The following is a 24932-nucleotide window of genomic DNA, read 5'->3' on the forward strand; positions in this document are numbered from 1 at the left end:
GGATCACTCAGGTTAGAGTAAGAAGAGTCTCCCAACATTTTTTCCCTCTTTATTTTTACCATGTCAGAATGACATGATAGCAGTGATGTTTTGTCTCTTTTTGATAGTATCCAAGCGAGTTTTAGCCACCTTGTCGGAGAAAGTTACTTTTGCTTTGATCATTTTCGCTTCAATCCCCTGCAGCTAGGGATCATTTGCATTTTAGGGCTAGTATAAGTATCAGTTAGGTTTTAGTGAGAAGCCTAGACTGTCTTTGGCTTTCCTGTGTATTGTGGATTTTTTTGGCCAGGGTGGTGATGCACCTCACAGTTTTGATATACTAGTAGCATGTGTTTTTTTTTTATTGCATGCTCGCCTGTGACTTGTACGCCTATCGCGTGCACGCCCATGTCTTGTGTGTCTATCGTGTGTGCATCTATGGCTTGTATATATGCCTCTCGCATGAGCGCTTATGGCTTGTGCACCCATGGCTTGCATGTCTGTGGCTTGGGCGCCTATGGCTTGCATGCTTATGACTTGCATTTGTATCGCTTGAGCACCTTTAGTTTGCGCTCATACACCTGTGTGCCTATTGTCTGTAAGCCTAATCACTTGTGTGCTTTTCTTTTCCATGTTTACCAATTGCTGACTTATCACATGTGCTCCTATTGCCTGTGCATGTGTCTCCTGCTTGAGTTCACCAGCCTATAGAAAATCTTGGCGTCAGTGCGCTATCATTTCAGCTTCCATTTAAGTAAGCAGGTGGCTGCCTTTACTAGTCTCAACATTTTCTTTTGGAGATTTCGACTCCTTTTCCACAAGTGGGAGATGGGAGATTCTGTTGGTAAACAGTTGGTTACTGTTTAATTTTTTCCGATTCCCCGTGGCTTAAGAATGTTCTCATTATCACGAGATGTTCTTGATCAAAATTTAGAACATTTGGTTGAGCCGACAGGTTTCCAACTGAATCAGACTTCTTTTTGAGCTGGAACAAGTGGTTTTGTCAGCATTGGTTAAAGAGGCGTTTTTAACCCTCGATGGAATCTTATCAAGAGATAGTTCATTGCAATCAGCTGCTCTTCCACCATCGAGCATGGTAGTCTTTGCCCCGGTCTTTCTGGCATATGTTCGGTAGCTCAGACTTATCCTTGCCTTTTCTGTGGCAGGAGGGCAATTACTTGTGCTTCTGTTGACTGATGAATCTAAGGGTCTCTTAACAAATATATATGGGGGTAGCACTGGGGAAGGACTAGTCCCTATGCAGATTTTGTATTTTAAAGTTGAAGATATTCTCACTGTTCAGAGTTTTCTGGTGGAGAAGTTTCACCTTTATTTGCAGTGTTTATCGCTGCTGATCACTTCTAAGAGGTTGTCAGTCCTTATAGAAGTGTTTTTTTAGGGAAGCAGAGGCTTTCTCATCAAGGTCTTGTGATTATGGAAAAATTTTTGTTCTTTCAAGTTTTGGTTCTTTCTTGTTATCTGAACATGGGTCAACAGGTTGTCTCTTATCAGATTCAATGTTAGTTTAAGCTCTCATGGGAAGAGGACCCAGTCTTTAGACGCCTCAGGGTAGGTCTGGGCCGTGACCATGGGAGATCTAGAATTTTGGAAGTTTAACTGGTATTAATGGAGGTCTGTTACACCTATAATTCCAAATTTTTAGCAGTCAGAGGAACTGCAAGCAGTGTGTATGCCGAGCAGAGCATAAGTAGCAGTGTTATCAGATAAACCATCTTCCCTTCTTTAGGTATATATGTGTTGGTACACATGTAGGTATATATACATAGTGCATGTTTATATTTATATACATTATATATACACTTATGACATCATTTTTCATCCAACTAGATGTTGTCAGTATTGTTTATTCCTTTTACTCAGAATAGGAAACCCTTCTTTGGACAAACACAAGGAAGATTGTGGCATTTCCTTGGGTGGTTCTGGATAGGAACAGTGTGCAAAGGGACCAACTAAACAAGAGGATTAGTATTCTGCCTACAGAATGGCTCTGAATTTTCAACTATGTCAGTTTCTTTAGGAACTAATAAATCTAAATGTAGACATATTCATCACTTGGAGCAGAAAGTTACCAATATTTAACTTCCACTTACAGGCCTTCTGACTGATTTGGTGGGCGTTGTTAGCAATCTTAGTTGGTTATGAAACCTTACATCTTTCATTTTATGATTGGAGTTGAGATACTTATTAAGTTTAGAGGATCCAGGAATATAGGATGTTCCTAGTGGTACCTTGGTGTCTTAGGAGGGAGGAATGATTTTGGGTTCTATTGCCTCTTTAGTATATTTCCCTAGAACTCAATCTTAGCTTCCATGTGATACAGATGTTTACACTGACACCGTAACCATCTTGTGCTAGAGTGAGGTTTGTCTGGTATGAACTGAGGAGATATCTTCAAGTTGGCAAGAGGTTCAACCACTAATGTTTTCAGAGGCAGTGGTTAGTTTCTCTCTTCTGGAGTTGGGCTAGAGGTATTTTCTGAACATATATCTCTATAGGCAACTTCATTAAGTTCTTAGTTGCTTAGTTACTCTAAATGCTGTCAGTTCCAGCTATTAGAGTTTTTAGGTCTTTGTGTTACTATGTTATAGGTAATGCTATACTAGACATTGCAATGCAACCTGAACCACAGGAGGTCTTTAGATCGAGTGTAATTAAGGTGCCTGGTACACTGTAACTCTTTTTGGGAACCTTTATGGATTTAGTTTATGCCTCCAAAGGTGTTTGAGCCTTCAGTAAATGCCTCTTGAAGGAATTAAATCCTCTTTGGTAGCCCTACGACCTGTGATATGGTAAGAGAATTACAAGTGTTGCAGAATGCTGGCTTTTACATTGAAGATAGTAGTCTTTTGTTCCTGACCTCGATTGAGAACAAAATATGTATTTTAAGGCTTTCCCTTCTCAGGGTTGTTAAATGCAGACTGGACCTTATTTAAAGATAATGAGTTTGACACCTTTATGCCATATATGGCAATTAGAGTGCACTCAAATGGAGTAAGCCTCTTAGAGACGATATTAATCATTTTATGTTTAAGGAGGAGCGAGCACTACTATTTCTAAATGCTCTGCCCCCTTTTCTGTTAGTTGATCAAATTAACACACACAACCTCACCCTGAGTTAATTATCTTTGCTGGCGGTAATTATTCATTATGAAAATTTTAGTGGATGTACTCAGTCACTGAGATAAGCAGTAGTAGTGGAAGGGATTCAACATCCAAAGGCTGGCTGTAGACAGTAGGCTGTGGGCATCCCCTGGTATGGACCTGTTTGAGACTAAGAGAAGTCATCTTTTTGCCAATTTCTGGTTCACCAGGGCAAGGTCCTGTAGCTTGGGCAGGGACACCAAGCAGTTCCCTGGGTAGGTCTAGACTGTAATGCTTTTCCTACTCTTTGATAGGTTTCAAGAAGTCATCTGTGTATTAAGGCAACTTTGTAAGTTGTCTCTTGGCCTTGATTACCCTAGGTGACCAAGGAAGGATGGGTTTCCAGTTTCTTTCAGTGGTGGACACAAGCAACCGAAAGATGAAAGGTTTCATCACAATCCCACAACTACTGGAGACTGTCTGGTGTGGCCCATGATTGTGGCAAACTCAAGACTGGATCTCACAGTAATGCTGTTATCAGTGCTTGGAGAGAATCTACTAATCGATTCTGCCAACACTAGTGGTCGGTGTGTAAGTCATGGTCCCACGTTATGGTTTTTTTTTTTTCCAGCGCTGATACCTCTGTAAACAACATGGTTAGGTTTCTGTTGTTTCTCAAGCATGAGGTAACCTCTTTGTAGCAGCCTTTAAGGCTAAAGGGCCATGTTGGCTTTGGCTATAGGTTTGTCTTAGAACAAAGACATATATTGTAGATGTTTTTCAAGGTGCTATAGTGGATTTTCCCAGGTCTCTGCTAAATACTTTACCTTGGAATCTGTATTCAGGCCTTCAGTTCATAGTTATGTTGACCTTTGAACCATTTAGAACAAGCTCTTTGTAAAGCAGTTTCTGTGGAAACTTCACAGTAGCTTTAGACATAGCTAAAGAGTGAGAGAGCCACAATCTTAGTCAGATAAGATAGGCTTTGCTAAAGACAAGGCAATTATCTTTGCCTTAATTTGGGCTAAGTGCAGTTTTGAGTTTGGCTCTTACCTACAACAGTATCTTTACCTAGCCTGAAGTCACTAGGGCTTGAGGAACTTAACCCTTGGCATCCAATATTGTCTGTAAATATTGTCACAATTGCACTAAAAGAATTAAGCCTGATGTAAAGTTTCTGTCTTTAGTGATGTGGAAACTGGAGTTTCTGAAGAGTAGGAATGTAATATCCTTTTCATTGGGTCTTTGGTTAAGGGCTTTGATGCTAATTTTTATCCTTAATGGAAGGTAAGTTACTGGACATGTGAACAATGGCTACAACTTTCAAATTTAAAAACTTATCCTTGGATAAGATATTGAAGTAGCATGGTGATCTTGTACAGTACTTGCTTTGGCTTATCTTCATGGTGCAGAGGTTAAATACAGTTATTGCAGAACATTAACTCCTCTGGTTTGTGCAGGGTATATTAAATGTCCTGAGTCGATGGGTAGCCATTTTTGGTTTACTGCCTTTTAACGTGATTGTGGTTTTTGGGAAGCTTGGAGGTACTCAGTGTTGAGAATTAGAAGTATCATACTGTATACCTTTTTGTACATTACGTACTTGTTAGTTATCCATTGTTGGCTGTGGAGGGTTTTGGCACAGTAACCATACCCCACCTTCTGCTGAAGGGGGCATCATCCGAAAAGACCTCAGCCATCTTCGTGATTAACATCCACCTAAGGCGGCATTAATTGCCTATGGATTGTATTCACTGGTTAAAACAAACATTCGTTTTGTACAAAATATTTTTAAGGGTTGACATTAATTTTGCCCACCTCATTTTTGAAATGATTGTATAAACTGGTTAAAAAAAATACATTTAAGATTTTTTTTAAAATATTTTGATTTCCAAATTGCCCACCTCATTCAAAGTGGATAAAGTAGACTGACTGGGTTCAGTGTTTGAAATCAGGTCCCTGGGTGGGGTGGGAAGTACAGTATAGTAAACCCCGTATTGTTTCTCATGATATCGGATACACATTCATGGTTTCTCTGAACATATTTCATTCATGGAAAATTTGCCCATTCCATTATTTTTCGCTGAGAAATATTCACCTTACTGTATTTTCATATAATTTTCATGAATAAATGCACATAAAACTCAAAATACTCAGGATATGCATTTTTACAGGGTTTTTCTGTGTTTAAACTTCAAAATGGGCAGTTCAAAGTTTTTTAGAGGGTTTTAAGTATTCTATTTTAGCTCCATTGGGTCCCCGGGGATGGATAGAAGATGGATATTCATAGAAAATCCAATTGTTCTCTTTCTTTTTTTTTTTTCAGTCTGTCAAACTACCTCTGGTGCGGAAGTAAAAGCTACATAGTGGAGAGGTATTTAAAAAAAAATCTTAAATTAAGTACTGTATTTATACAGTATTATAAGGCAGAGGGAGGTTATTATAATCTTCTTGACTGAAGGATTTTGCACTCTTAAAATTTGAATCTCTAGATAGTTTTAAGAATTATTTCTTTTTTAAATACACTTGCAAAAATTCATATGCTTCTTTGTGATGAAATTTGTACAGATAATTTTACAAAACCATATATTGTTCATTGAAACATACAAAAACCAGGTGAAGTTATTTGAAAACAAAAATTACATTGTGGAATATATGTAATTTTAATTCTTGATTATTTTTCAGATTCCAGCTGAACATTGATTTCAGCCTCTAGTGATACTGTATAAGCTTTTGGAAGAACTGAAAATGCAAGAAATTTGCCCTCTGCACAGCTGTCATCCACTCCAAGTAGATATTTGAGATAGTATTGGTATAAAACTTTAATTAGTTTTACATTTTGGTAAATAGCACAGCTTCCTAATGAAAATGTGTATTATATATGGGACCTTTTTGATTCATGATTAAGAAAATTCTATGGATTGATGTAGATTTTAGGATTTCAAAAAAAAAAAAAATTCTTTTCCATCTCAAAAGAGTGTACCAGTGTGTATCTGCATATTTAGCTTTTGTTGTAATATTTTGCCCTTATCCTCAATTTTTTGATTGTCACATCTTGATCTGGAATTACTTTATTTTTGGTGGAAAGGGTTGAAGGTATTGGTCTCTGTCAGGTCAATTATAGATTTGGTCGTTTCATTATCAAACAGAATTCAGGGCTTTCTGGAGCTTCATAGGTCTGGTGACTTCCCATTTATAGTTGGTTAGAAGGAGAGAATGCTTTTTTTTGGATTTGTAATTATTTTATGTTTGTCAAAGCAGCTGTTTCAAGGTTTTCATATATGAAAATCAGTTTAGTTTCATGATAAACCCATTACTTCATGTTTATTACATTACTCTAAATATTTCCGATAAAAGATTCTCTTAAAGGAAGTAAGGTGGTAGTTGAGTCACGTGCATGGACAGTGAGACCCATCAGCTCTTGAATTATTCCTCATGGTGTTTATCTTCAGGTATCTAGTATGTTAAAACTGTGCTACAGTGGTGAGGATGGGTATATTCCAATTATATGAAAATACTGTATATCTGCTTTCAATTAGTAAAGGAGTTACTTGCACTTTTCAGAAGTCATACTGGGAGCTGGTGGTCTATGGGTCTGTATTGTCTACTGACTCTGTTGCCAAGGCCCAGGCTTGTTTGAAATGAAGACCTGTACCTTTCACCATTCTGTCAGCTTGCAGTTTATTTCCAAAGTATGGAGGACAGTCTCCATAACTCTGTCAGACATAAGTTGTACCTACACAGAACCAGGGACTCCCAAGAGGACCCATCTAAACTCAGGATGTGTCAGGAATCCAGCAACTGAAATTGCTTTGTACTGGATTGATGTGTATGAGGTAAGAGCTTTATTATCATTGGTTTTTAAACATAATCTAATGTCAGGTTCATGGTGCCAAATGACTTTAACTTTTACCCATAGGAAGTGAACCAAGGATGGTTGGATTTGTACTTGTTAGGCTTTGTGGCAAAGCAGGACACGTTATTTGAATTCCAGAGGTTGGTTCTGGGCGATTAAACCTATCGTCTTCATCTCTGCATTCTTCCTCATTTTTCAGTTATGGTATCCTAAATTCTGTAACCCTCCTGGGTCACTGGTTACTACCCCGGATAATGAAGGTACCACTCCTATGTAGGTACAGGCTATCTCAAGACTTTTTGGTGTTATCTCATGCTCTGCTATCAGCAGGCTGTGCCTTACGGATAGTTCCATGGCATGATGATCCCTAGTATCTCATGCTCTAGCCTGATTTTATTGTCAGTCTCAACTGGAACCACCCCATAATCAGCTATCCCCTTCTTCATCATTGCATGTAATCTTATATCTTTTTATGTTGTGTATTCAGTCAATACAGTGGAGGGTATGACACTTCTTTGAGTAGTTGCTACTCTCTCTCTCTCTCTCTCTCTCTCTCTCTCTCTCTCTCTCTCTCTCTCTCTCTCTCTCTCTCTCTCTCTATCTTTTGGAGTGTATTGCAAGTACTGTAGACAAATTTTTTGGAACCTTCTCACTGTGCACTACTAAGAACTTGGTGAGATCTGGGTCAGCACATTGAAGCTTATCAGAATTCTAAGAGCCTTAACTCTCAGTTGACTTGGAAGTACAGTATAGTGAAACTTGGTGGCAATTTGCAATTGTTTGTAATTTCAAATTACTTTTTATTGTGCAGGTGGGGGTGGTACCAAATACAGGTAGTGCTTGAGTTACGATAATTTGTCTGGGAATAATCCGATTTTGCGATGGGGTTAGCAATTAATATTGATACAACAATATTTTGAAAATGCATATTTTTTCGCGCGCGACGGGCGCAGTGTACAATCAGGCAGTGTACAATGTACGATACGTTGGCCCAAGAGGCTGGAATAGTTACATCTCTGAGCCAACCTCACTTGCTGTCGCTGTGTAGGAAGTAAAATTAGGTCAATTTTCGTTTGTAATTCTTGCACGTTTGACTGTAATATAAACTCTAAAACTCAGATTTGTGTAATACAGTGTCAGTGTGTCTTCCAAACAACCAAGTAAGTCTCCTGCTGGATGTGAGAAAGAAGAGGCTTTCATCACTTTGGAGCAAAAAGTGAAAATTATCAACCAGCATGCCACAAGAAAGCTAGTCATGGTAATTGCACGTGATGAGCATTTATTGCAGTTAACGGTATCCACCATCCTTAAAGACAAGACACAGATAATGGACGTTATAAAGGCATCTGCTTCTGTTCATTTGACGATTTTATCAAAGGAGAGGATGGGGCTTTTGGAAGAAATGGAGCAGTTACTGGTCATGTGGACGGAGGACCAGATACAAAAGTGTATGCCACTCAGCCTCCTGACCATTCAAACAAAGCTTGTGTGCTTTTCGAAGAACTAAAGAAAAAATATGATAACCACGGCAGAAGTTTTGTAACAAGTACTGGATGGTTTCTTTGTTTCAAAAACTGCCATAATTTTCATAGTGTGAAAATTAGCGGTAAAGCAGCAAGCGCTGATGCCCAAGGAGCCACTGAATGTAAGGATTCTTTGCATAAGATTGTTGTTGATGGAGAGTACATGCCAGGGCAAATCTTTAATGTCTATGAAACTGGACTGTTGGAAGCATATGCCTCTACGGTCCTACATCCATAAAGAGGCAACCACGATGCCCAGGTTTAAGGCATACAAAGATCGACTGACTCTTCTGCTTGGGGGAGATGTGGCTGGGAATAAACTTAAGCCATTCAAGATTTATCACTCCGGAAATCCAAGGGCATTACAAAGAATCTACAAGCATACACACTTCCTGTGCATTACTGTCATAATAAGAAAGCATGGATGACTGCAATGCTGTTCAAATACTGGATTGTGCATTGCTTTATTCTGAAAGTGAAAGATTATTGTAGGGAAAACAACATCCTCTTCTGTGGCATTTGACAGTCTATTCAACTTCCTATGGTCTCCATTAACAAACTACTGTATGTCACTAAAAACTTTACTCAACTTGCTCCTTCATAGGTGCCTTGAATCAAGTTTTCATCTTGGAATCAGTAGTGTACTGGAATCCACCTTCCACACCCTGCTGATGTGGTGTCAGCTGCTCTTTGGAACTTCGGAGAATATGTTGTCTTTACTCATGATATCTCCAAGACATTCAAGTTGGAGAAAGTTACCTTTGATGTCATGACTCCAAGAGATTTAAGTCACCTTTAACCAAACTTCTTGCTGATGGTATTATTTCATCCCTCTAAATTTAATTGTAGGGTTTTATGTAACTACTTTTTAGTTTTCTGTAAAAGAAAACTATGAAGATGGCTACAGTATTTGTCTGTCCATCCACACTTTTTGTGTCCTCCCTCAGATCTTAAAAAGTACTGAGGCTAGAGGGCTGCAAATTGGTATATTGATCAACCACCTTCCAATCACCAAACACATCAAATTGCAGCCCTCTAGCCTCAGTAGTTTCTCTTTTATATAAGGTTAAAGTTAGCTATAATCGAGCATCTGGTACCACTATAGGTGCCAACAACACAGGCCACCATTAGGCCATGATTGAAAGTTTAATGGGCCATGGCTGAGAGTTTCATACAGCATTATATGCTGTACAGAAAACTCGATTGCACTAAAGAAACTTGGCGCATTTTTTACTTATTGTTGTTATTACATAGCATCTGCCACCATACTGAACTCGTCTTCAGGGTACTGGGTACTATCCTTTCACTTTCCCTTTTTCATATTTTAACATATTCTCTGTTATCTTCATCAGTGACTAGTCTAAATCTTTTGCTGTTTGTGATTTTGCCAAGGATTAAGCCTCCAGTATTTCTTCTTGATATTTCAGCCCTTGTGTGTGTTTACATTCAAACTATTTCAATTGCATAGAGTGTTGTGAGCATTTCTGAATGAAATTCCTTTCCCAAGTATAATTTTGCTTTCCTGTCAGTATTTTGAATACTCAGGTTACTTCAACTTTTCTTGGAAAAATATGATCCAAACTACTGAACCTGTTTAAAAAACCAGCACATGTTTTGCTTAGATGAATTAAATTATTTTCTTCATCCCAGTTATTAATGTCTGTATCCGTATCCCAGCTTTGAATATTGCTCACAAATTGGGGTGCTTCAGCTCTTGTGTACTTGCTTGAAATTAAATCAAATGCTGTCTGATGTAATCAGCAAGCATTGGGTTGCACTGTTTCTCTTCTCAACTGCAAAATTTGGAACTTGCGTACTGGTTTCTTTTTTCCTGGCTCTTATAACATCTGTCCTTGAAGAGTAAAGTCTATTATTTCCTGTGTGGTCAAGTCCTGCCCTACTTATTGATAAAAACAGGTTGTTATGCATAAAATACAAACCTGTATAGTATCATCTACACTCCATTTTCTTTACTGAATAGCAGCACTGCTATTTTTTGTATGTAAGAAAGCCTTTTAAACCTCTTGTGCTTATTCTTTCACCACAGTGATATGCTTGTGCAACCACAGGGAAGTGGCAAAATGAAATCTGTGAACTGAAAGTTTTGACTTGCTGAAAAAGGTTAGTTTTTGATAGCAGTCAACTCTTGTTTTGAGGTAACCATCATGGCTTATTCCTCCTTGTAGTTAAAGAGCTTTGTGAGACTAAGTATCACAAATTTTTTTAAATTTTTATTAAAGATGGCGCAGGGAGGGAAGAATTAATTGAGTCTCCTTAAACTTGAATACTTATATATTCATGCAAAGGGAAAAAGCAGGGTTATATTGTTTATGTGAGCGAGGCCAGTAAGGTATGATGATTATTCATATTCAGAACTAGATCAAGGTGTGAGGATGAAGGTTAGATTTTGTCAGTATCCATCAGGATGGTCATTCCCAAATGTGAACCTGGGTTTATTTGCCTATGCCCTGTGAAGTTAATCGATACCAGATTCTATTGTCATAACATATTTTGGATATTGCTTTTAATTTGGTCATTGGTTTTGAAGTTGCCTTTGTAGCCTTCCTGTATCTGGGTAGTGCTATCAGTGAACCTCACTTGGGGACCTGAAGGCAGTAATGAAGGGTATTTGTAACATCTTTGGCCCCTAGCTGCACCCAGTTTTTAGCTTTGCTTTTATTGCTATCCCCACTTCCCTCTTCAGTCTTGCTGTACAGCCTCTGTAAGTGATACTTCTTAGTGCAGCTGTTGGGTTTTCTCCCAGTTGCACCTTTAGAGCCTTCTGCTGCTTTATTTTCTGGCTTGCTTTAGCTCCCTGGACAACCACCCCCCCACACCCTCTCTTTCAGTTTTAAGCTCAGAATGGCAGGAAATGCCCCAGTGCTTGCCATGACAACCAAAGTCCTCTTAAAACTCATATTATTGTTTCTTGTAAGATATTCTTTGATGAAAATCATTTGGAGGTTTTGTCAGTCCCAGGTATTAAATTTTATTCCTTATGATAACTGTGTTCAGATTATAATCCTTTTAATATGTCAGGAGAGATATAGGTGTTGATTTTTTTTTTTTTTAAGCTGTGGTTTCTCAAGTTCTATACAGTAGTTGAAATTCTGGTCAGAGAAAGCTGAAAGTAGTAATTCATACAATTTACTGAAACTTACTAAGTATTTGATGGTTGAATTTTGACAATCAGCCATGTTCCTGTATGAAATAGACAATCAGCCATGTTCCTGTATGAAATAATCTGTGAAAACTAAGTATTTGATGGTTGAATTTTGACAATCAGCCATGTTCCTGTATGAAATAATCTGTGAAAACTTGAGTCATGGTTGGAGTAAATTTAGTTTTGTCTCGGAACTTTTTTTCCTCGTTGTGATATGCTTTTGTGAAATCTTAAGAGAAAATTTCGAGTATCATTTTGTTGAACATGTTTTAATGTTCATGGATAGCTATGGATATTTTGTATTTAATATCGTAGCATCAATTTGATCAAGGTAATTTATATTTAAAAAATCTGGTAAAAATGCGTAATTCATATTACTGTCTATAAATCTGTGACAAAGATTCATTCTGTACAAGGAAATAAAATCTATTTACAAATGCAAGTCTCTCATCCATAAAATTTCTGTATTTTCATCATAAAGGCCATTGCATTTTAAGCTGAAAAAATTCAGTATTTGAGTTTTCAGTGAAGGACATTGTTGGTGTCAGTTATGTGAGTAATTCACTTGGTGTCAGTTATGTGAGTTCTTCACTTGGTGTCAGTTATGTGAGTTCTTCACTTGGTGTCAGTTAAGTGAGTTTTCAGTGAAGAAAGACATTTTTGACATTAGTTTATACTTTTCAGTGATGACGTCAATATTGACATTAGTGCCTGTTGATGTCATGCGAGTTTTCAGTGAAGAAAGACATTGACATTAATCAAAGTGCCTGTTGATGTCAGTTGTATAAAGTTCCTTTTTCTAGTGATGTTGGGCACACTGAAGCTTCCTAATGATATTTACAAATGTCTGTAATTTCCTATTGCCTATTGAGATCTTTAGGATATCCTAAGTCTCATGTTCGTAGTTCTAGGTTACCGTGTGTGTGTGTCATGTTCAAAACTCTACAGAATGGAGGGTTTATGTTTTGTTAACCCATCCACTTTAATTTTTATGGTAAATTTCAAAAAGCCCTCCTTACTGAGCCTGTATTACATTCTTGTGTATTTTTTGGTATCTTGCAAAATTTGGGCAGTAAATAATTGCATGTAATGAAGTATCCCGTATGGATGCCTAGGGCGAGTTTAGACAGACCATGCCCAGCCCATATGGGATACTTCCAACTGTAACGTTCAACTTTTTCAGAATGATACCACTCTTGATTTGCTCACCTATTAAACCTTTCATAATGGTTATTTCCCAATTTTTTTTTTTTACACCTACACCTACTTACCGTATTTGGATAAGGCATGTGTGTGACTTTCATAAACTTTGCAATGTTTAAATGTTTCATGATTTTTAAACCTGTTTTACCTATAATTATAGCTGTCATGATTTTTAAACCTGTTTAATGATTTTTACCTATAATTATAGCTGTAAAATAAACACTGAGATGGTTTAGTTTATTTATATATGTGATATGTAACATTGCAAAACAGTTCCTGCTCTCTGTTTCACTGTCCCCTTGCACTCTTCGCACACCCAACAGGACCTGTGAATGTGGGCCTTTCCAGAATGGAGCTTGCATGTCTGTCTAACCTCAACATGCTTTGGCATAGCAAGGAAAGTAGCATCCTGGTGGGACTCACTGCTAGGCACGACTGCATGTTGGACCTGCCTAGGAGCAGGGACATCTCGAGTTCCAAGGGAATTAATTCCTAGTGACCCTTGTTTCTGGGGTTCTTGAAGCTCCTCGGTCAAAAGATGTCAAGGTGGAACTCCATGAGGGGCATAGGGTTGCACTGGAATGCCAAACAGTCCCTCTTGCACAGGATCCAGGAATTGCAGATGTTCAAGTCCAGGATGAAGGGGGTCTTGTAAAGGTGGGTCAACATTTTGCTCTTGTCATTGCCACCCATGTGGCTTGTACTTGATGACAGATGGACAAGGCTCAAGAACCTTCTTCACTTCCTTGTCATACCATTCCACTTCACCCACAGGCTCCAAGCAGACTTCGGTGGACAAGATCGTCGTCGTCACGCTGTTGTCCTGCCATCTAGCAACAAGGATGCCATCAGCAAAGAAGACGTAGTTCAGTGTGCCCATGGAGATACCAACTTCACGCTCATCTCCTTGACAGACTACATGGGTGGAGATCCAACTCTGTTCTCCCTGGCATTGCCCACATAATTGCACCTCAAGTACTCAGCCAACCCTATACTGCTGTAGTAGCTGTCAGCATACACAGCGAATTCTCTGGGTCCTTCAGGGTCTTGACCAAGGCAACTACAAACTTTGTAGTAACTGACATCTTCCTCTTCAGACAGGCTTGTATGGTGGCTCAGGAAGGTAGATTCCCCTGGTACATAACAGTATGTATCATGGACAAATACATTGACACTGGAATGGCAGAAGAGTTTGTAGCTCCACTTGTCTGGCTTCTTGGCTACATACTGGCGAAGGTTACAAGCCATGGACCCCTTGTATGCAACCATGACCTCATCAATAGATTGCACAGGAGTCTCAGCAACCTTCAGGAACTCCCTGGTAACCTTAATGAAGAGGAACACACCTTAAAGAACTGCCCTGTGGTCCTGCTGCATGGTCATTGTCATTGAAGTGTAAGTTCAAACAGCTTGCCTTGAAATGGTTCCTCTTCAGACAGGATTGTATGGTGGCTTAAGAAGGTAGATTCCCCTGGTACATACAGTATGTATCATGGACAAATGCATCGACGCTGGAATGGCAGAAGAGTTTGTAGCCCCACTTGTCTGGCTTCTTGGCTACATACTGGCAAAGGTTACCAGCCATGGTCCCCTTGTATGCAACCATGACCTCATCAATAAATTGCACAGGAGTCTCAGGAACTCCCTGGTAACCTTAATGAAGAGTGAACACTCCTTGGAGAACCTGTCCTGTGATCCTGCTGCATGGTCAGTGACACTGAAGTTGTAGGTTCAAACGACTTGCCTTGAAATGGTTCCTAGACGTGAAGTCAGCAATTTAGGAATCCTAGTCTTGACAGCCCAGAAGTCTACTATACTAGGCATAGAAACCACCCCCATATACATGATGAGGCCCAGGAAAACCATTAATTCGTCTTCTGTCATATTGAAGGCACTGCCCACATCCTTCTGTCTGGAAAACAGATTACTCTGATAGACGATGTGTTCCCTCTAATCAGTCGTGAAGAACTGTGTGAAATGCTCTAGTCTGCCTCATGAAGTCAGGACATCAGTGAACGTACTCAGGCAGGGGTTGGGTATTGAGGTCTTCGACTCCTTCCACTGTTGAGCCCAAAGTCTCTTAGAAGGAGGGTGAACCTCAGCATCATCTTCCACTGGCATATGCAGAGGGGCCACAACACTGACCTTGCAAGCTGAAATAAGAACAAAGTAACATTACTAACAGTAAATGAACCATGAGTATCTTATTTTCTAAAAATGTTAACAAATTGTTGATACCTAAAGGCAATAAATACGATGTTAAAAAAAGGGCCCTTACAATTAATAAAAGACTAAAAGTTAAAAAGTTCATGTGTGATAACTTATGTCTCTAGTATTTACTAACCTCATGTATAGCTAGAAGTAGAAGGCTGGTAAAAATGGTAAAAATCGTCAGGAAAGTAGGAAGGGTCATTGACGTCACTGTCGTCATCCATGGACTTGACAACAACGTCACTGCCGGCGGCATCCTCAGGGCTAACCATGCAGTGTTACTCTTTCTCCATTGCAGCATTGCTTCGGCCATAAAACAGAGCTTTCAATCTGCAAAGAAAAAAAAATAGTTGAATGCCAAAATTCATGTAACTGCAACTTTGCCTAACAAAAACCTGTCACTCACCATCTCATGCACATAAGCCTAATATAACTGTAAACTAAATAAACATGCATGCAGTATTTTATGTCTGTACATTGTTTTTATATGCACAGCACTAATTAAGTGTAACCTACAATAGTTTTATCTCTGTTTAGCAGTAATTTTGTCTGTACAGCAGTAAATGTACAGCGTATATATGCCCATGACCCCAACATCACTATAATTACAAGAGATGTTAATTACAAGAAATGATAACATGATTCATTATTAATGTACAGTGTATATATGCCCATGAGCCCAACATCACTATAATTACAAGAGATGTTAATTACAAGAAATGATAACATGATTCATTATTACAACCAGTAACAAGCACTAATAAGTTGTGTGAGGTGTCGTATGCTGCTGGCACCATGCAGGCTAGAAGTGAATTGTGGGTGAGATGAGTACTTCTCACCCACAACAATTCACTTCTAGCCCACATGGTGCCACCATCTACGGTTATCAATCTACAAGGGGAAAAAGACTGAAAAGTTATATAATGTAGTAGTACAAGTTAAGATATGGAAATCAAAAATATTTTCTCAACAGGTCTGTTGCCAATTTGGAATACAATTTTGGCATTTGTAAAGCAAGTCTGTATTGCATATGATATGCACTATGAAAATGTGAGATGAACTAAAGTAACTAATGGATATTTAATCAGTACTCGGTAAAGAAGCTCTTGGCAATAATGAAGATTCACATTTCAATATTTTTCTGCAACTGTGACATCTAGTACAATTCTTATTTCTCTTTTCCAACATCGAGTACAATTCTTATTTCTCTTTTCCAGTCACTCACTTCACAGCAGTCTCGCCTGTAAGGGGGAAGCAAATGCTGTTAATTAAATTGCATAATCACAACTCCAAGAGTTATATACAATGAGAAATAAGTGCATGAAAAAATAATTTTTATGCTCATTAAAAAAGTTTAATCTATCAAAGATTTTAGGAAAATTTCCAAGTTTCATAAAAATAAATTATCTCCCAGACATCAAGTAGGCACAGCACATTCAATGGAATGCCGACGTGAACATACTTAATTGAGCAAAGCAGAGATTTTACTCCGAGTCCTACATTTGAAACTGGGGACTTGAAGTTTTATAACTCAGGTTCCAGTATCATTGGGCCAACAGTGGTGTGGTAATTGTTATCCAAATTTCTATGACTATTAAAGCTCTTCTCCAACATAGCCTCTTCACTGTTAGGCTTGGGCTCAGCATGTGGATGTACTTTTATTGCTCACAAAGAAATGAGCAAAGTCAATTTGTTCTCAGGATTCTGTATGGCAAAGATGATAATGACTTCTTAACCTTTCCTTCTTTGTGAAAAAATGAGAGCTTATCTTCTTTGTTGCATCTTTCTTAACAACAAGATGAAATATTAGTTCCTAGTGACCAGGGAAAAGATACTGATCAGCATAATCCATGAATTATTGGGTACATTTATTCTGTCCATCCCTGCTGACTACTCGCATCTCTATCACCATCTTATTCATGAAGGTACAACTCTCTATAGCCTGTTTGATCTGGTTCATTGAGGTCACAAGCCATTTACATGCAAATATATTACATAATATGTAATATATTTGCATGTAAATTACATATGTAATATATTTGCATGTAAATTACATATGTAATATATTTGCATGTAAATGGCTTGTGACCTCAATGAACCAGATCAAGAATCATGCAATCACTGCACTGCAGAAGATGTAAAAAGTAAGATTCCTTGATCTAGTACTCTTACCTCGACTCCTCTCAAATTGAAGCAAATGTTCAACTGACTGTCCTTGAAATACGGACATATGTATGAGAGCATGCAAATACGTACATTGGATGATTGTAATCAAAAGATGCATAGCCTGACACATGGCTGTTTACAGAAGCTAGATCATGAAACAAAGCTATGACCTAACATCTCCAGTATTTTTGCTTCTGTTGCAGAAGCAGTAATATATAATGGGAAAAATTATGGAAAATATCAAGCATTGGGGAAAAATTATGTAAAGTATCAAGCATTGGCTTTTATACTTTACAAACCAAAATGTCCAATTCATGAGGATTTGGAGAAAGTCAGTGGTAAAAAATGGAACGTAATGCTCAACACTGATACAGAAATAAGGAAAATCACATGGACATGATGTCACTTATTTAACGAGCCAAAAACAAACACCATACCCCTTATCAACATTCATGAAAACCAAACATACAACACCTACATAAATTAAACCATAAAGAGCAAGCTGGAATTAAATTGAGTTTTTAAACTAAATTAACTTTCATATAAATCCCAAACTTTGCAGTCTCAGAAACCTCCACAATCACAGACTTTTGTTTTCCAGACAGAATAGTAATTGTTCATGCATATACCATTTGGATCCACTGGTTGGAACCAGTCACCCTCTTCAATATTTGTGCAACTTATATTCAAAACAAAGAGGACTGACAGGCTATGAGAAGTATAACAGTACATGTTTGACTGATTTGTATGAAAAACAGTATAATTTTAAATCTTAAAAACAGTTTGTTTTACTACAATTCTGTCAAGGGGGGAAAGCTTGTTTGCAGGTGTCTGAAGGATCCAGAAAAGCACTTGAGATTGTATGAGTCAGAGATCTACTCTGAAAGAATTAAAAGGGTTACTTTAATAGAACGGCCTAGAGAGTAAGACAAACAACTTTAAATCTGGAGATTCTGAGGATATGTCACAATCCATAAGAATGACCTTCCTCAGTTACAAATACAGTCCTGCTCGTACAATGATAGAGGTTAAAATCGTGGCAAAGATAAGCTTTAGCAACCTGGCACAAGTCAGTGGAGTATCTTATAACCTCAACTGCTGAAAGAGAATATTCAAAGGCAAGTCCACTGGGGGAGCTGGAACAAGCAGGACAAACACTTGGTCAAAGGAAGTGGCTCAGCAGCAGCAGAACAAGTAGCAAGGACAGAAGGGGGAGGCAAAACAAAAGTAACAGCAAAGACACAATTTGTGGTAGGAAGTGTGTACAGCAAGCTAAGAAGGAGTAGCAGGTAGAAACTAATTAAGATATAGCAGTGACAGATACAGCAGCACTGCAGATGCAGCAGTGACAGTGGGTAAAGGAAAGATAGTAGCAGGAACAGCGTAGGGCCTGGCAGGTTACAAGTGAAGCAATGTCACATCAGTTACCAGGAATGGCAGGTCCTGGATAAATCTGAACATTGTGGTAAAATTACTCTACTTTCAGTCTGCAAGGATACAGCCAGACAAACAGGTTGCAGTGCAAGCAACAAAACGAGTCAAAGGTGGATGAGCAGACTGGCCAGTGGGCAATGCAGGTGTGGAGCAGACAGGTTGATGAATAGGTCTGAGTTACTTGCTCTTCCTTTTACACCTCTCATTCAGCCCTTCCCTAGCACCCTATAATGTGTCAAGGCAAGGTTCAAAGTAGTTATGGGAATCACTACAGCAGGAGCATCAGAAGATTTTTAGCTGGAATAATGGAACCCCAACAGTGTTAAGAACAGCAGGAAAGTAGCCCAAAGTATGTTCTGATGCTGTAGGAGCAGGAGTGACAGGTGGCAGGTCAGCAAGTGCATGGGGATGTTCATTACTCTCTCCATGATCCTCACAATTTCCAGCCTCAGAAACCAAGCACTGTAGGAGTAAAAGGAGGTGTATAATCCCAAATTGAAAAAACACAATCTCCTTTTTATGCCTTTGCTTACAGCCAAACCTCTAAGATTGGGAAAACGACCACTCTGGGTAGGAAATCCCCCCACACTCAAAACTGCTTCCCCCTTACTACCCTGTTAAGAAAAATCAGTGATTGAACCACTGAAAATTATGAGTGAAAGACAAATCTTTCTTTCTTATGGAATAAATGTAGAATACAAGTGATATAAGGAGGACACAAACTGATACTAATGAGGAATAATTTTAAGGATGTTAGCCATGGGCAGCAATGCAAACATGATCAATATCTAAGAAGTATGCATCAATCATAAGTCCCACAAAAATATTAGAAGTTCCTACCTAGAATTACCTATGCAAATGAAAATACTAAGGAGAAAGGCCTGTAAATGTCAAAATACAAAAAAAAAAAAAAAATATAATACAAAATGAAACAAATCAAATGCTGGAAAATATCTAAATTTTGCAATATACAGACCAAGGGGGAAATGCTGAGAAGAAAAAGAAATGAAAATTGAGGAACTGTTATGTAAGAGATACAACTGATATTAGCAACAGCTACAGGCAGTGAAAACCACTCTTTATACTTACACTAGTTCTAAATGAGCTGAAAAAACTTGGTAATTTAGCATAGAACAATGGTATATTATGAGTGTTAATTACTAGAAACACTGATAATGCTACACACATTACTACAGACTTGCAAACTGAGGAGTGGTTACATTCCACTGGTGGATAAGGATAGTGCATGCATGAATGACTGCTCTTCTTCTGTGTGCAAGACTTTGAGTCTGGGGACATTCAAGACTGTGAATGTTTTCACCATATGACTGATGATATTGTGATACAAAAACATTATACACCTGATGTTGATGCAGGTAAAATATGAAAAATTTGAGAATGAAGTGACCTATAATTAACAGAATGAGAAGCATAGTCAATGTTATAGCAAATGAGGTAAGGCTCTTCAACTAAAGGGTATCATAATGTCTTAAAGACTTCTGTTTTGCTCTAGTATAAAGCCTTGGGGAAAGTGTAATGACATTAGTGAAGGCTGCTGGTTTGTAATTTGCATAAACAAAAGCATTTTTATGTATAAAAATAAAATGGTAACATACAACTGATGAGGTATAATCCTAACCTAACCAACTCAAGAACAGCAGGGTTGTTTTTTACTCTTATGATGAACTTCCCACGAACATTTTAAGGAAGAGAAATGTGATTAACCTTATGAACATTTCCCTTACATTAGCCTTATACTTAAGTGTTGTATTTTTCCGAGTTATGCGACCACAGAGCCTGGCCAAAAGGTTCATCCTTACAATGTTGAAGTTAGAACTGGAGTATGGTAAAGTAGTAGTAGTTAGGTGTCTAGACAGGAAGAGACTACAGGTAATGGATGAAAATAAAAGAAAGACTGCAGTGCAGTTGGGGACAAAAGGGAAGATGCCAAGACCATTCAGAACTGGCTATAATTAATTTGAGGCCTTACTGTAAGTATTAACACTTTTGCGTAAAATTATCTTGATAAACAGGACTGTATATTTGACTTTGGTACAATACAAAACCTCGACTGGTATAGGGTCACACAAGAACATACCTTGTATAAAGGTCAAGGATGACTACAGCTTTGATTTCAGGGTGAAAAGCTTCTTTCCTTTTTCTTGTGCACAGTGGCTTCATGAAAGGTATGTAAATCCTCTGACCACAACATGCCATACTCTTCCTCAGGGCTGGCATTGCACAACCTGTAGACAAACAAGGTATTAACATCAAACAAAGAATAACTGATGCTTCTGCTTACCAATAAACACAATATACTATCCTGAACATCCGGAAACATACCTGAACCATACAAAACAAAACACATTTTCCACCCATTTTATCTGTAGATTTTGGGTATATGGGAAACGTAAATGCTTGTGTTTAATGTGATTTATCATTTTTATTTTTCCCCTTATTAAATTAATTTTTTCACAAGAACACTAATTCAGCTCTAAGCTCTACACAAATTCACAGTTTTTTAAACAAGATACTTTTCAGAATACCATACAGTATTACCTTTTGTGTGTCTCTACAGGAGTATAAGCATTAGGTGAATGAGGGCAGGGTATCCTCATGTAAATCTGCTCTAAAAGTTAATGTCACACACACAAAAAATTGCATTTCTAAAAGTAGGGTAAATAAATATCAAGGAACAGGAAAATCCTTGTAATGGATTGGAATCTGAAAAACAAGTTCTGACATAAACAAACCTATTTTTGGTAGCCACTGTGAGTCCTCCAAGGAGTAACCCTCAAGGTCCCTAGAAGAGCTCCTTAAGTAGACCAACCGATTTCAAGTTATTCTCTTCTAGTTGGTCTTGGCCAGTATAATGTACGTTGACACTGACAGAACATAGGACTCAAGACAAGAGGGCTCTGTCTCTTGTCTATTGCAGCTGCCTAGGTTCAATTCCTATTCCTTACCTGCAGATGTGGCAACAAAGCACTCCATGCCAAATCTTTCACTCAAACTCTTCAGGTCTCTGTGTTTGTAAGATGTAGCCTATGTGACGAACTGTCTCCCGACTACATGCTCCTGGATTGTGTGTTAGTCATAGTGGAAGAACTAAATCTGGAAGAAAGTTAAGTCTCAATGAAAAGTATTAGATTTCAAAAAATTTTTGGCTGGTAAATTTATTTTATTAAACTGGAAGCCAGCGCTTCTCCCACAAGGCAAGAACTCAGTACCATCTTGGTTAGTTGATAAACAAGGTTTAAGTATATTGGCCTACCTAGACAATTGGCTAATCTGGGGGCCCACCAGAGAAGAGTGCTTACAAAGCCTAAGAGTGGTAGTAGACAGGCTCCAGTCAAAAAGTTTTCTAATACTAAATTGGAACAAATCCCACCTTACACCCAGCAGATGCTTTAAGTGGTGGAACTTTGTTGGGATACTCTTCATGCCCAGTTGTCTCTTCCCACCAATAAACTAAAAACAGAATAAGGAAGGACCTGAAAAGGCTCCTTGCACAGCCCGGCGTTTTCAGACGTCAGATGGAGCTTATGATGGGCCTGTTACATTTCACATCTGTGGTAGACCCAATCCTCAGATAGCAACTAAAAAATTTAAACAATTCTGGCTATTGCATGCAAGAAAAGATATTTGCAATCAACTTCATCAAAGGAATCAAAGAGTTGGGAAGATAATTCATCCATGGACTTGGAGGGGGGTCTCTGGCAAAAGAGGTCACCCTAACTCCTCCATCTGTACGAGTAATAATATACACGCATGCCTCCTTGACAGGTTGGGGAGGCCACTGGGGAATCATCAGGTAGCAGGGAGGGTAGATCTAAGCCGGCAGTCCGCGGTGAGCTAGGCTATGGCAGTTGACGTTTTTCTATAGAACTTTACCTGCTGAACAAGAATTTAATGTAATATTTTGTCGCTCGGCTGTAATTAAGCTGTAAATTATCTTAGAACTGGTGTGGTAAAACCCTTTCGAGAATAGCTAACAGTAAGGGGGACCCGCTGGGAATTCGGAGTTTTGGGTGGGGTAAATAACTTGGGAAAAGGTTTGGGTACCTTATTGTTGTATTTCCTGTTATATATGTCATTTGGAACACGAAAAACAAGCGTAAAAAGAAGGGCGAATAAATGGATAGTGGGAGCCGTTTCAAAGGCACTTTTCATTCATTACTAGTACTACTGATTCTAAGCCTTAACACGCATGCGCTAGCTTTTGGTTCACCAATCAGCAGCTGCCAGTTTTCTGCGCTTAGCGAAAGCTGTGAGAGACTGGCAATTGACGTTTTCCCAGAGTTATTTTATTTGCTGAACAAGAATTTAATGTAATTACCTCTTGCCAGAACATACAAGCTTGCAGGAATCTTTAAAAATGCAGATAAGGCGCACAGTGCCGTTCTGCCACGGCAACCTATAGAGGCCACCCAAGTTGAAAGCGGAAATGGTAATTTTTGTTTCCCGTTTATGAAAGCTTCGAGTAGTGTGCATTGGAGCTAGACTATGGTAACTGACGTTTTTCTATGTTAATTTACTTGCTTTACAAGACTTTAAGGTAATATTTTGCCGGTCAGCTGCTGCTAAACTGTAATTTACCCTTGACTGTGTGTGACCCACTGGTACAGACGTGCAGTTTTCAAGGGTCAATTACATTTTAGTTACAGCCGACCGCCAAAATATTATTTTAAATTCTTGTTCAGCAGGTAAAACAACATAGGCAAACGTCAATTTCCATAGGCTAGCTCACCGCAGACAGCCGGCTTAAAATTGCCGCAGGGAGGTGGTCACCTGCTCTGAGAAGACACTTCCTTGAGCTGATGGCTGTCTTTCTGTCCCTCAGAAAACTGAAACTCCAAAAGGAACCCACATTTTGTTGTTCCTAGACAATATGACTGCAATGCCCTGCTTCAAGAGGTTGGGCTCATGATCATCTCTCAATGCAGTATGTAATGCTACCCATGCTTTGGATGGCGCAAGCAAAGAAGTGGCACTTGTCTGCAATTCACCTCACAGGGTCTCTCAATGCAATAGCAGAATCTCTGTCAATGAATACAACAGCCTCGACTGAGTGGATGTTGGACAATCACTCTTTTCAACTGATTGCCAAAATGCTTCAACATCCGGAAGTGGACCTGTTTGCCACATGCGAGAACCACCAATTTCCAGTGTGTGTGTCTCTGAACCTGGACAATCAAGTAAGAGCAAGAGATACACTCCTACAAGACTGGAGCAAATCGGGACAATATACCTTTTTCCTCCATTATCCCAGATTTCGAAGGTTTTGAACAAACTTCTAACCTTCAACAGAACTGCTTACTTAATAGATCCAAATTGGCTGAGTCGAACAGTCATTGGTTCCTATTGCTTCAACAACGGACGAAAAATTCAATTCCATCACTGTCCGGTGTTCTATCCCAGACAGTAGGAGGGAAAGTCGTCTGTGTCTCCTTTCTGCACTGAGACCTTCATGTGTGGATTTTTAAAATCTTGTCTACCATGAAAATCACTCACCCAACATTGCTAGGTACCTAGTACAGAAACTATGGACATTATATCTTTGACAATACCAGTCTGTATGGAAAGTATGGTTAGATTATATCCATGCTGAGAGCCCATTTGAGATCTCTATTGAAACACTACATTTTTTATATATCTTTCTGAAGACAAGTGCCTTGCTGTTACAACAATCATGGGATACAAGGCAGCATTATCGGAACCTTTGCTTTATGGATTTGGGATTGATTCTAACACAGAAATTGTCACATCCTGGTCCCTGAATAAGGTGCTTAGACTCTGTCAACCACTCGATTCAGTGGGCCCAATCCAACTACATCTCATATGCTGCAAAAGGCCATATTCTTGGCCACTTTGGCTCCAGGAGCTCGCATTAGTGAACTGGGCTCTCTTAGACAGGGGCAACACTATATCACTCATACAGCTGACTGTCATTTATTATTGTAAGATAAAACAATATGCCTGGTTCAAGAACTTACGGTTGACCTAGAGGTCACGGCAAAATTCCAGAGGGTCTGATTTTCCTACACCCTAGCACAAACAAACCTACCTACCTCTCTCTCTCTCTCTCTCTGAATGGGCTGAGAATAATTTTAGTGTTCCCTATTGAAAAGACAGACCCCCACTCCTTTCCTATGTCACATGTCACCCGCAAGGTGAGTACATTGTTAGCTTTCTTTGGAAATGTTTCGAAGAATTCTCCAAGTGTACAGGGTGGTCATCAGAAACAGTATTCCTTAAACATTACTGCCACTGAGCTCGAGCAAATTCGACTACG

At 38.8% G+C, this 24932-nt stretch overlaps 1 long non-coding RNA gene and 1 pseudogene across 2 annotated transcripts in view; both read right to left on the reverse strand.

Annotated features, from left to right (window-relative positions):
* Positions 1-9074: 9074 nt before the first annotated feature.
* LOC136832347 (piggyBac transposable element-derived protein 3-like) lies at positions 9075-14332 on the reverse strand (annotated as a pseudogene).
* A 68-nt stretch (positions 14333-14400) lies between these two features.
* The window catches only part of LOC136832146 (uncharacterized), a 217773-nt gene continuing 207241 nt past the window's right edge, over positions 14401-24932 (reverse strand). For both annotated transcript variants that reach the window (XR_010851093.1, XR_010851092.1), the window contains 3 exons: positions 20736-20883; positions 15171-15367; positions 14401-14979 (listed from right to left, as the gene is read on the reverse strand). This is a non-coding gene — a long non-coding RNA (uncharacterized lncRNA). The remainder of the gene's footprint in view (positions 14980-15170; positions 15368-20735; positions 20884-24932) is intronic.

Source organism: Macrobrachium rosenbergii, chromosome 49, assembly GCF_040412425.1.
Source record: "Macrobrachium rosenbergii isolate ZJJX-2024 chromosome 49, ASM4041242v1, whole genome shotgun sequence".
Taxonomy (NCBI): Eukaryota; Metazoa; Arthropoda; class Malacostraca; order Decapoda; family Palaemonidae; genus Macrobrachium; species Macrobrachium rosenbergii.